The following is a 13886-nucleotide window of genomic DNA, read 5'->3' on the forward strand; positions in this document are numbered from 1 at the left end:
CATTGCACTCTAGCCTGGGTGACAGAGCAAGACTCCTTCTCAAAAAGAAATATAAAATATATGTATATACACATACATATTAGATTACCTTGTGTTTTTCAGATTAAGGCATACTCTTAGAGTCTCCCCTTAACATGTTACCTATGATCTTGTTTTTAAGTAAAACCAAATAGATACCAACTTTAATATTCGGCCCAGTATATGTGAATATTATATTCATATTTTTTTCTAGTGTAAAAAATCTAATTCTGAAAGTGAGACAGTGAGAGAGGAAGATGTATGCATATGTGTAGATTGGGGGGGAGCAGGGGCTTTGAGTGTATATTATTATATGGGGATAAAAGAGTAAGGGTGAAGGAAAATGTAGGCTAGTTCTTGGCTTAAGAGCATTTTTTCTTCCTTTTTCTTCAACCATCTACTCTAGCCAAGACATTTTGTTTGAGGAAGGCTGTGAGATAATTTCATAATAGCTTTTCTAGGTTTCCTGCAAATAACTTTTTTTCTTCTGCCTCAATTGAAAATTTTTGAGAGGAATATGTATCCATTCTATTTATTTCAGGGAAGATGCTGGAGAAATAAGATTTGGTAATATGAAATTTCTCTTCTTTTCCTTCACCTTTGTGAGGAGTAGTTCTTCTTTGCTTTGGTGGAGGTACTTGCTTAATAAGCATTTTAAGTGAGTTTATCCAACACATTTTTTTTTCTTACCAGAAATGTAATTACAACTTTTTTCCAATGAGATCTGTTCTGACACCAGGATTTAGTTTTTTAATGTTATAAACAAGATTTTTTTTTTCAAGTCAGAAATAATTTTCTTCACTAAAGTGAAAATATTTTAAGCTGTGATGACAGTAAAGCTTAACAGGAGGTTGTTTGGATTGGAATAAAGATAACATTGGGAATAAAGGTTTTATGTAGCTTATTATGGGCTGCTCATTTAGTTTTTCTAGCTGGGGAAAAAGAAAACATGTGGTGCATTCTCCTCTAAGAATGGAGATACAACTGGAGATAACAAGGGAAGGAACTTAATACCTTAGAGTAGGCCACTGAAAACTTGTTTAGTCTTTTTGTGGCATTTGGTGCCTTAGTTGCTTGCTTTATTCTGTTATTCAACTCTTGTGGTAGTTAACCCCATTGCATTCTGGTCATTTGCTGATGTGTTTCTTCTACTAGAATGTGAAGTCTTAGTCTTATGCATTTTTTGCATAGTTAATGCCTAGTACAGTGCCTGGTGTAGTTATTGTTCAACAATGTGTTTCTTAAACTAAAAGGTGCTAAGTAGATACCATCATGCACATGTTTCTTATCTATTTATGTTAAATAAGAAGACACTGGTTCTCTCCTTTAAAAATTTCAGTGTGGCGATTCCTCAAGGATCTAGAACCAGAAATACTATTTGGCCCAGCAATCCCATTACTGGGTATATACCCAAAGGATTATAAATCATTCTACTATAAGGACACATGCACATGTATGTTTATTGCAGCACTATTTACAGTAGGAAAGACTTGGAACCAACCCAAAGGCCCAACAGTGATAGACTGGATAAAGAAAATGTGGCATGTATACATGATGGAATACTATGCAGCCATAAAAAAGAATGAGTTCATGTCCTTTGCAGGGACATGGATGAAGCTGGAAGCCATCATTCTCAGCAAACTAACGCAGGAACAGAAAACCAAACACAGCATGTTCTCACTCATAAGTGAGAGTTGAACAGTGAGAACACATGGACACAGGGAGGGGAACATCACACACTGGGGCCTGTTGGGGTGGGGGGAAAGGGGAGGGAGAGCATTAGGACGAATACCTAATGCATGTGGGGCTTAAAACCTAGATGACGGGTTGATAGGTGCAGCAAACCACCATGGCACATGTATAACTATGTAACAAACCTGCACGTTCTGTACGTGTATCCCAGAACTTAAAAGTAAAATTAAAAAAATTTATTTACTTCACATAGCATTCAGGATGGTAATACCATACAGAGAGGCAAATTAGTTCTATTTGAAGATCATTCAACTTGGTGACTTATATATGGAGAATTTCAAATAGATTCTAAGGGTTCGCCTATATATTTTTGGTCTGACATGGGGAGAGAAGGTTTCTAGGGGAGACTAATCTCTGAGCACTTACCAGGAGAGGACACCTAAGGGTCACTGTTGGGAAGAAGTCCAATAGTTCTTTGTTAGACTGTTGGGCTGCTAGTCTCATACTCTCCAACCAAGGTTGGAGACCATCCTGGCTAACATGTTGAAATCCCATCTCTACTAAAAATACAAAAAATTAGCTGGGCGTGGTGGCACACACCTATAATCCCAGTTACTCGGGAGGCTGAGGCAGGAGAATGGCCTGAACCCAGGAGGCGGAGCTTGCAGTGAGCCAGGATTGCACCACTGCACTCCAGCCTGAGCGACAGAACGAGACTGTGTCTCCAAAAAAAAAAAAGAAAAGAAAATGGAGCTGCCTAAATTCTGTCCCTGGGTACTTGTTAATTGTTGACAGGATGGAATGCTTATGGATACAGTTCTGGGTATGTCCCTCAGATGTCTTTCCTGTTTTGAGGGAAACAAGCTCCTTGAGAGAGAGTAAGAAAAAATTTGGTGAGGCCATCCTTTTGGGAGACCAAGATGAACAACAAAACTTGTATAAAGAGAGTGATTCCCTACCTCAGCAAAAGTAATATTAGCATCTTTAGGAGTGGCAGGGTCAACATAAGTGGACACAGAAAAAGCAAGAACAATATCAAGGCAGCCATGTCAATCATTCTACAGTGCTTTGCCAGCCTCCACAGAATTTTAAGCAAAATTTTGTGCAAAAATTTATGTGTATCTAGCAGAGCTTTCAGTGTATTTTCACCAACCTTACCTTTTTTTCTGTGGGGAAAGAAGATGATCTAGCTTGTTCAGTAAATATTATTTTCACAAAATAGTAAATAAATATTAAAACACTTAGAAGGTTTATAAAAATTCTATCAGGCATACAGGGCATGTGATTATCTTTTTATTCATGAGATTGCTTAGTGGATTAAGAAAAGAAAGTTAAAGCCAAATTCCTTTTACAGGGCTAGAGTGGGGGTGAGTGGTGAGTGGTGGGATGGGAACTGGTAGAAAATGTTTTAAAATAGAAGGAATCTGACTATCTGTTTAGACAGCATAATGCTACTGATTCAGCTAAAATATAATGATTGTTTATAGAAATTATAAAAATCCTTGATAAGATCACATTGACAGATGAAGATAAGTACTTTTGAAGATTAGTTTTGTACTCAGCTCAACTGTTTTTTCTCACTGTTAGGAGCCTAAGTACCCTATCAGTCTGTGATTAAATTTTGATGCCAGATAAGGAGAACCTGTGTAATCTTGCATAAAACTCAATTATTGCTGTTAAATAACTACTGTCAAATCTTAATAAAGCCCTCTCACTACAGAGAGATATTTTATTCTTTCTCTTGTCCTACTGGGAGGTGTAAATATGTAATTAAATTTGATGTCATTAATCACTTTCAAGTTGTTTGCTTCGGGCTTTCAAATATTAACCATTCTAAATCCCAATTTGATTAAAGATCATGGACAACTCAAGTTCACTAGGATTCTGAGGGTAGGTTAGGTTATGATTTGTATAATTGACAAAATGTGCATTTTAAGGACATTTATTATAGTTATTTAAAATCTTTGTCTGCTAGTTCTTAACATCTGGGTTGTCTACGGATGTGTTTCTGTTTCTATCAACTGCTTCTTCTTTGGACATGGGTATGACTTCCCTTTACTTTACACATGTATGGTAGTTTTACATTATTTACTGGACATTGTGGGTGATAGATTTTAAAGTTTATTTCCCACTAAAGAATGTTGAATTTTGTCAAGATTGGCAGATCATCTTGATCCTATGGATGCTAGGTTTTAGGACACATTAGGGTGGGCCTACTTCTGTTCTGCCCTTAGTCCGATGATACAAATCTTAGTCATGGGATAGGGCTCTTATTCCCAAGACGTGACCCTTCTAGGGGTTCAGTGGAAAGTGTGAGGGGCCTACCAAGCCCTGAGGTGTTCATTAAGCCCTTCTAAGGCAGAACTTGTCCTCCCAGCCCCAGGAGCCTTCTGCTCAGTCTTTTCAGCTGTCCAGCTCTTACTTTCTCTTGGGTTTCTGAATCTTATCTTGCTCATGCATAGTCAGGAATTATTTAAGGATTTGAGCAGAGTTGTATACATACTTTGAAGCTACCCACTCTGTGGTTCTGTCTTTTCCAGGATTTTTTCTCCTCATATTCTAGCTGCTGGGACAGCTCCAGATACCTCTGACTCCTCAGCATCGCAGGACTTCCGTTTTCTGCTTGCACACTCTTCCTCTTCTGCTGCATGAACTGGGGTGTACCTTCACGATAAAAAAAAAAAACAAAACTGTCAATGTGGGTTTCATATAGTTTGCTTCGTTTTTTCTGAGGCTTATATCCCTTCTAGTTTATGCCTGCTTTCAGTGGTTCTCCAGTGCCTTTGATATTTTGTCCAGAGCAAGAGGGTTAGTCTGATATAAGTTACTCTGCAATTATTTTTAATGATGAAAATTGGAAATATAAAGGGGCCTTTCAGAATTTCCTACATACCACTTGGTAAATATCTAACATAGTGTTTGTGAAACAGCAGAAAGTCACCGTGAGTTGTATATGTTCCTGTAGATGGGTGCTTGCATTTGAGAATGTCTACTTTTTGCCAAAGTGTTGATCTAAAAACTACACTTTAAGGTAAATTATTGTAAATATAAAGTGTTATAAAATATAACTTTGTGTCACATTTTATCTAAAACTTGTCTGCTAGCTGTAAAAACATTAAACATTAACAGCTAACAATTTTCCTTGCCAGGATTAGGCAGTCATGTTGGTGTTCCAGATTTCCTGAATCCATCCAAGAAAAACTAGAGCCATTGCCTTCTTTGTCTTCTTGGTAAATGTCTGTATAATAAGTAGAGAGTAGAGACACTCATAATCCCTTAGAACTTAGCTTTTTATGGAGGATGCATTGGCAATGTTTCTGTTGTGCTTCTCCCCCAGAAAGGCATTTTCAGAAGTCATGGCTGACTCAGCATTTTCCCCTTTCCTTCACCTTCTTGTGAGTGCATTCAGGGAGGCACAGGGGCATTGTCAGATCAAAGAAATAGACACGGAAAAATATCAACTGTTAAATTACTTTCTCTTTCTTCTCAGCTGAAACTGGTCTGCCAGCCTAGTTCCTTCAAGTAGGGCGCCTATTTAGCTGAACATTGTGTATATAGTTTTTCTGGAAAATGATAGCAGAAGCTTGGCCACTCTTCCATAGTTCGTTTATCTTTTTAACATAAAACAAAGAATGCTGTTTTTTTGGCTCATTAAATACCTTTCATAGAGTAACCTTTTCTTAAAATGTAATATGTTCAGGATTTATTAATTCAAGAGTTATTTATTGCATGCTATTTATGTGTACCACATATAACAGATAACTCAAGTCTGTGGTAGTAGTCGCAATTAATCAATATTGTTATCATATTATTTCATACTTCTTTGGGAAGTCATAAAATAATTACCAGTTCATTAACCTGGACTTCTTAGGTTCAGAGTAAAGCCAAGTATGAAATAAACTGACTATAATGTGGCCTTCTGTACAGGGGCCGCCAGTGAATGGCAGGGTTGGGACCATGGTGAGGCGAGTAAGGCACGGGCCTCTCTTGTGAAATTTAAGAGTGCCAAAAAAGTCAGTAATCAAAGTCAATAATATTTGTATGTAGTTGTTCAAAAAATCAGAATTAATGCAAAATAAGTTGAAAATTATCAAAATTTTAAATAAGGAGATCTTATGATTTTTTCTTTTGCCTCATGACCTAGTATGGTTCAGCCTGCACTGGTGAGTGGAGTAAGGGTCCTGGAAGATCCTTGACTGGTGACATGAAGAGGACATAGTTTTTATTGTTTGTTTGTTTTTTGAGACAGAGTCTCGCTCTGTCGCGCAGGCTGGAGTGCAGTGGCGCTTTCTTGGCTCACTGCAAGCTCCGCCTCCCGGGTTCATGCCATTCTCCTGCCTCAGCCTTTCGAGTAGCTGGGACTACAAGCGCCCACCACCATGCCTGGCTAATTTTTTGTATTTTTAGTAGAGACCGGGTTTCACCGTGTTAGCCAGGATGGTCTCTATCTCCTGACCTCATGATCCACCCGCCTCGGCCTCCCAAAGTGCTGGGATTACAGGTATGAGCCACCACGCCCAGCCGAGGACATAGGTTTTTTTATGCCAGATAGACTTAAGTTTGAGTCCTGATTCCTATTAACAATTGGATCTTTGGCAAGTTAAAGTCTATAATGCTAGCTAACATTATTTGTGTATTAGGGTCTGTTCTCAATTAAGTAGTTTACATGTATTTACTTTAGTCCTCATGTGAGAGAGAGACTATATGGAAGCTAAGAGAAGTTAAATAATTTGCTCAAGATCCCATCACTTTTTAGCTGACCTGAGATATACTCGTGGAAAATGTACTGTCACCTTGAATCTCAGTTTGCCTGTCAATAAAATGGGACAGAATTACCTGTTTTAAGTTGGTAGTTCAAATGGAATCTTCTGAAAAGGAAGTGTGGAACATTTGAAAGTATACAAAAAGGGGACTTTTCAGATCAGGAATATGATTAAAACACTGCTTTATGTAATTTCTAAATTTAAAGACGGTAGCATTAGGTAGGCTTGAGTACCTCATATCATTCTAGAACACTGAATCTGCATGTCGTTACATGAGTGTACATGGGCCAGGTTTGGTGAATTCTACATTTCTGAGAAATGGCCTTTAACATGAAAGCTCAATGTAATAACTATGGATGAAATAGCAGAAGAGGGCAGTGAAGGTGGGGATAGAGGATATTGTCCATTAAAGTGTGCTTCAGTAGAGAGAACTAATTTGAAACTTCTCCTTTCTTTTTACTAATGGAACAGGAGCAAGTCCAGACAGATTTATGCAGTTGTGAAATTGAGACAGGTTAAATTCAGTGATTTTTGATAAATGTTGTTGCCAGCACAAAAGTCACAAGTTGTTGAATATGGCACCTTACATTTGCATAGTGAGTTACAAATGCACATGAATATGTCCTGTGAGGCTTTTCCTTGTATTAGGACTTGAGATTTGGACCCTTTAACAGTACCATTCCTCAGTGATTCTTATTAATACTTATGTCCTATTAAAATCCTTTATCACATATGATGTGTCCCTAAGGGGTCTTTTGTAAAGGAAGTCTTGGTTACTAGCATCTCCCTCTGTGGCCCAGGCTTGAGTGCAGTAGAGCAATCATGGATCACTGCAGCCTCCACCTCCTAGGCTCAAGCCATCCTCCTGCCTCAGTCTCCCATTTTTAAAACTTTTTATAGAGACACTGTCTCACATGTTGCTCAGGCTGGTCTTGAATTCCTGGGCTCCAGTGATCCTCCCACTTCTGCCTCCCAAAGGGCTGGAATTACAGGCCTGAACCACTGTGCCTGGCTAGTTAGTAGCTTCTTAACACATAGCAACATAATTTCCATACTCTTTTCAACTAATTTTTATTCTTTCAGTTGGGACTTTTATATATTTCAGTGTTCAGTGAAGAAGTAGGAGAATCTGGTTCTTAGGCTCTGCCTATATCCTTTTACCTGTCTTGGGTAACTGCCAAGAAATTAAATCAACAAATTTTGGCCTGCAATCTGGCATTAATCGTTGTGAATTTAGCTAGGTTTCTTTTAATACAGTCTCCAGGTTTATCATAATCTTATGTGAAGTTTCTTATTGTTCAGGCGTGTCTCATTAGCACCATTAATTTCACATAGGAATTCTTTTTTTCTCCCTTTTTTTGTGACTAAGCAAAATGAGAAATATTTCTCTTTTGGAATCTGGAGAAGCTTAATTAAATTCTTTAATTTTGTCTATATCTGCCCTTATGAATGATAGCAAAGGAATGGGGGATATCAGAATATGAGAAAAAGTAATCATCTAAAAATTTCCAAGCACGTTAAAATTTGTGAAACTAGCATAAATATGTGGGTGTGATAGAGGTTTTCATTCGGCCTCCTCTCAACATTCAGTAGTTAGGAATGAAGTTTAGTGTCTCTCTGCCCTCCTATCATATGTATGCACACACGTGTGCACATGCGACTGTGTTATGCATTTTGTTTTCATATTTCTCTTAGTTGAGTTTTACCTTACAACCCAATGTAAGATAAATTAAAATTTCTATTGGATTTCTGCACATTTTCTAGATCCTATTTATTCACTGTCAGTGACCTTCACTAGCACTTAGTCCTCTGTGTCCAAAAATGTATTGCCAGTTCTTAGATTCCATCAGCCTTCCCCTATGAAAAAGTAATGCAGTTAATTTCTGCTTGAAATGCTCTTCTCCTAAACAGTCTTCTACTTGATCTTTATGAAAAGAGTTTTATGAAAGAAAAGTGAAAATAAAGACTAAGAAAGGCATTATTTAAGTGATGGGTGATATTATTCAGCAAACACATTCAACTAGAGCATTCTATCCAGTTTTTTGCCTTGACATAAATATGAGGAGAAAGGTAGGTGTTAATAAGAAAATAATCTGATTAGGATTTATGTAGAATAGTAGCATTTAGGGTATTAAATCTGTATAGATTCAGGTCATTTTCCTGCGGTCACTGTCTATAATCCTGTATGCTGAACACTGAAGGTTAGATGGACTCTGAAGCACTATAGAATCCTCACTTTTCAAACAAAAGTTTAATTTTTATCACACTAGTATTTATTGAGCAGGCTACTATAACTGATCACTGTACTGGGTATTGTGAATAGGCAGAAAAGCCCAAGAGGCCTGTGTCACCTGACTTCTTTATTCACAAGTATACGTACCCAGAGAGTGTCTGACAGTGAATGCAGTTTCTCCTGCATAAGACATGGTGGCAGTCTTCTGAAGTCTTGCTGGGGAGATGAAGCATACAGAGATGTGTAAAATAAAACAGTCTGTAATATCCCAGTGTAGGGGCACAGATAATAACTATGGAGACTCAGACAAAGGAACAACTACTGTGGGACAAAAGAGTAAAATCAGAGGACTTTTGGTACACTGCTTAGATCCTAAATCTTTGAATATTAGTGGTACCTTAGAAGATGGATAGGTAGGAGAAGGGTGAGAGGAAGGGGGCTGAGGAGACTAGAAGGGAGTGTTATTTCCTGGAATAATCATTACCAATTTCTTCATCACGTTTTCTTAATGACATAGTTTCAAGCGTTTTCTACATCTTGATTGCTGTCTTCTGTGTATACGCCAGTTTGTGTGAGGTTTTACTAAACCGGTATGTGGATTAATCTGGTTTCACAGTGACAGGTAAGTGATTTAGAAAATCATTCCTTTAGCACATGTTAACTTGAATGTTTGGAGGTAGAATGCCTAGAGTGAGGGTGAAGGAGAGGACCTGGGGACAGCAAGAGAGGACCTGGGGACAGCAAGAGAGGGCAGCTGGGAGCAATTACTCTCCTTCCCTCAGACCTTTTTGGCCTTGACTCTTGATTCTTGTACTTCTACCAGACAGAGAGGCGGTAGGTTTGTGGCCATGTTTTGCAAGGAAAATCAGAATCTAAGAATCTCTAAGGCAAGAGCAAGAATGGGTTGGGATAGGGGAAGTGATAGAAAAACAGAGGCACTAAGAAGGGGGTTGGTTTTCATGTACTGCATAGTTCATTACCTTAGTTGAGAATTCAGGTATCTCAACCTCAAATATCTTCTGTCCAGCGTATCGCTGGCCAGATCTGATTCATATGAGGGATCCAGAGTAAGGAAGCATCTGTTAGCCAAGTCTTTGGTTACCCCAAATTAGCTCAGGTCCTTTACTGCTTGCTTCCTCTGATTATATAGTACATATCCAAACCCTCAATTATCCAGAATAAACTAGGGCTGCCTATTCTCTGTGGAAAACATTTGATGGTGGTTAAGATTCTCTTGCCTAGACGATGGTAGTGCCTTAGTCGTTTAACTGCCTGTCACTTTAAGATTTTGAAATACTGGTTCTTGTTGTGCAAGCCAGACACATCTTGAGGATATTTTATGGGGCAACTTGCCCTTTCTGAAACCTCAGTCATCCTGAAAAGTAACACTGTACCTCCTTGACTTTAATTTTTCTGTCTTAATTCTATTTGTATACAATGTTTGTGGTGTCTGATTGTCTGTCTCGTATTGCTGAAACTCATGGCCTTGAATTTCTGGGTCACTCTTAAAAAATAGACATAACTTGATTACTAATGAAAAAGTGACTCATTTTCTTCCAGGCAAAGGCTGACACTGACTGTCACAGTTCGTGACAGAAGCAAACTCTCTAATTAGGAGACATCACCTATTCTTTTCTAAATTTTACAAGAATTGATGATAGCATCATGAGATGAGAAGTGAGTAAGATAAGTATTTGTGCTTTGTAGAGAGGATGCATAAAAATGAAATCTGGATAAAGTTCTATCTGAATTTACCTTTTTAAGTGGTTGATTCCCGGTGAGCTTAAATTTACTGCTTCTCTTCCCAGACCATTGTCTTACATACATACTTCAGTCAGTTTTAGCCTTGTATAAGTAATCAGCAGGTCAGATTCCATAGAGGCTGAAATACCTACCACCATTCTATGCTCAAGAAAACAGGCTTTCACGTTGGCCAGTTGTTTGGGAGAGAAGATGGTTAGACCTTTCTATCCCTTTTAAACACAAGACTCTTTTTCATTCCCCTTATCTTGTTTAAATATATCGTTCCTTCTCTTTGGTTGTTCTTTGCTTTCTTATGCATCTGTGAGGGGCTAGCTGAAAGTGTGAGTTGTGGAACAATTCATTTACATAAGTGTATATTGAATTATCTGTGCACCTAGAGGGTGGTGAGCACTGTGAGGGATATTAAAAAAGAGACACAGTACAGTTCTTGCCCTAGGATCCCCTGCTTGGAGTGGGACAGTGGTCAAGACATATACAACCACAAACACCCAAACATTAACATCAGCAAGCATCATTACATCCTTGGGTGGTATTGCCAAGGGACTTCAAAGGCCAAGATTATAGAGTCATCACACTTAGGAGGTCAAAGGGACTTTGGAAAGCATCTTTGTCACTCATTTTGTTTTATAAGTGAGGAGCCTGAGGTGTAATACAGCTAAGCGAATTAACCTTTATTACAAAACTCATTAGAATGTAGACTAGGACTAAGAGCTGTTTCTCCAGATCCCATTAGGCAATCTAAAGATTCTGCACTATTTCTTTTCATTTTTGGTATCCAAATAGGTACAGTTGTTTTTGAACTAGGAAAATCCTTTTAGGTCAAACAGTAAGCTTTTTAAATTACTCTGCTTTTAGATATTTTTTGGACTTCAGAACTTTGAAGGTGGTCATCCACCAACATTGGAGAATGGAAAGAAGCCTCCAACACTTACTTTTCTTTCTAGAGATCTTCTTTAATTTTCAATGGCAGTCACTACAGAATCTAGCAGTTCATGCTATTGAGGCCACTTTGTAGGATTTTTTTTTTTTTTTTTTAGTCAGGGCTCCAGGTCCCTGGTGGTTTATGTAGTCAATCTTTTATCAACAACTGATGAAAGACTAATAAAAGTGCAAGAGGGAATGAGGACTGTGTGTGTGTATGTCTGCGCATGCACACATGCCTCTCTGTGTGTGTTGGTTAACTTGAAATTTGGTGGGTGGGAGGGAAGGTGATTAAAAAATAATCTATTTTGCATGGAGTTGGCCCAATTTGACTGATTTAGGGGTGAGTGGGGGTTAAGAAGTAGTCTATATATCAGGAATCTTAATTAGTTTTGAAAATCCTTTAGGTAAATAGCTCAACCCAGTTCCCAAACTTCAAGTGTATTTATAGGGTCTTTTTAAGGGGTAAAGATTCCACAGAGCCCTTCATTTTGACCTTTTGCTTCTGCACTGAATAGTTGAATGCCTTCTATATGCCAGTCATTGTGTTAGGCACTGGGAGTATGAGAATTAATAATTTTAGTCTGTTGACAAATAATCATAATAAGGGCTAATGAGTAACACAGGCTCAGGGTTATAAGAACAGAGGGGGGGTCAAGGCTGTTTTTCATAGGAAATAACATTTAAGTTGAGACTTAATGAAATTTTAGGGCTTAGCCATGAGAAGGTGGGGAAAAGCATTTTGGGCTGACTGAACAGCGTGTACAGAGGTCTGGAGGTGAGAAGTAGTGTACTATAGCATTTTCTAGGAGCTGAAAGGCATTTAGCAAGAGTATAGTGCATAAAGGAGAGAGCTTGAGATGAAACAATTTCTCAGTGTGTTGTTTGAATACAATGTATACTGTCAAAATCTAAGAATTCAAGAATCATTTAATATATCTTTATGTTTTACTAGTCATAAAAGCACATACATATGTTTAAATATGGACAAGATACTGTTTAGTAGTTTAGAAAGTGATTTATAAGGATTGCAATCCCTTGCAATAACTCCACAGCCCATAGCTTGGGAACAACTGAGCTAACTCATTCAGTTTTGTCCATTACATTGAAGGGTGTTTTTTGTAAACTCATATGTCTAGAATGTGTTTGCCATGTTTTAATCAACAAGTAGATATTTTCTCAGGGTCCAGTGCAGTGAAGTATGGTAAGATCCTGATTGTGTTCTGGAACACAGAGGAAAGACCACCTTCTGTTATAGCAACAACACAAGTCTTTTAACACTGTGTGCCCCTTCCCAATCTTTCAAGTGATGATTGAAGAGACTAGGTGCTCAGCCCAGCCTTTGAGTTCTGATAAATGAGCCCAGACTGTAAACTGGAAGATAAGGATGTTTGCAAAGTTCTTGTGTAAATAAAGCATGGTTTCTCATTGCAGTGGTTACTGATTTCATAGTCTCCAGTGAAGATGAATGATGCTGTGAATCAACAGCTTTAAAGTCTGTACCACTTCAGCTTCTTTTTGGTTTAGGTTTATTAAAATCAGTGTGCATTTAATGCTTTATTCAGATGAGGGGGTGAAAAACCTGAACACATGTAAACTAAGTGATGTGGAGTTTCAGAGATAATTCCCAGCCTCACAATTCCTCGTGAAGTTCTTTTCCTGTGGGAAACTTTTAATTTGGAAGCGTGCAACCTAATGTGGGAACCAAGATTAACATTTTCTGAAATACTTCTACAAGAAAAGCAGAAATGGTCTGTCCAGGAAGCTGAATTTACACAGTAGAAAAATGAGCTGCCCTGCAGTATTTGGTAGTCTTTGTGTATTAGTTGTGATAAAAGTGTGTGTGTGTGTGTGCGTGTGTGAGAGTGAGAGATTGTATACTTGTCTTTGTTTCCTTCACATACAACTAGTAAGGCCCTAGAAAAACTACACTAGAAAGCGTGTTTTACCACAACCATCCCAGTTCTGGACACCAATCTATACACAAATACTTTTTTTAAAAGTTCTTTTTGTTTTTCCTTCTTGCTGAGTAAGCTATAGTATTTCCTTTTTTTTCTGTCTTTATTTTTTTTGAGAGAACGGGGGGTTGAGAGAGTGGGAATGGCAAGAAGTAGTATGACAGAGCTTCTTCTCTTTTTTTCCCCTCTTTACCAGGAAGTTAGCTAGAAGTCCTCATGCATGTTTTTAAAACAAAGTTGGTAATTAGCATAACCTAGTTAGTTACCTTTACACAGAGTGACAGAATTAAAAAGTTGACAAGCCCATCAGACCTCAGCCAGGAGGTACTGAAAGGAGGGAGACCAGTGAGGCTAGACCAATAGGTGGGTTAGGCCTCCTGAATGCCAGCCTAGAAGTTTAGACTTGATTCTGTAGGCTCTGGGGTACCTACAAGTTTGTAGTCAGAGCCTTGGGAATTGAATGTTACATAGGAACTTTCACTGGTTACAGCTAGCCTTGGCTGTTAGCAATTATTTTTATCTACTTTAACCGGGGGG

At 38.2% G+C, this 13886-nt stretch overlaps 2 protein-coding genes across 3 annotated transcripts in view; both read left to right on the forward strand.

Moving 5' to 3' along the window:
• Positions 1–13886, forward strand: part of LOC115837636 (putative neuroblastoma breakpoint family member 7) — a 655832-nt gene that overhangs the window by 438607 nt on the left and 203339 nt on the right.
• NOTCH2 (notch receptor 2) overlaps positions 1–13886 on the forward strand; it is a 164005-nt gene that overhangs the window by 40409 nt on the left and 109710 nt on the right. The window lies entirely within an intron of this gene.

The sequence above is a fragment of the Nomascus leucogenys genome, chromosome 12 (assembly GCF_006542625.1).
Source record: "Nomascus leucogenys isolate Asia chromosome 12, Asia_NLE_v1, whole genome shotgun sequence".
Classification (NCBI taxonomy): Eukaryota; Metazoa; Chordata; class Mammalia; order Primates; family Hylobatidae; genus Nomascus; species Nomascus leucogenys.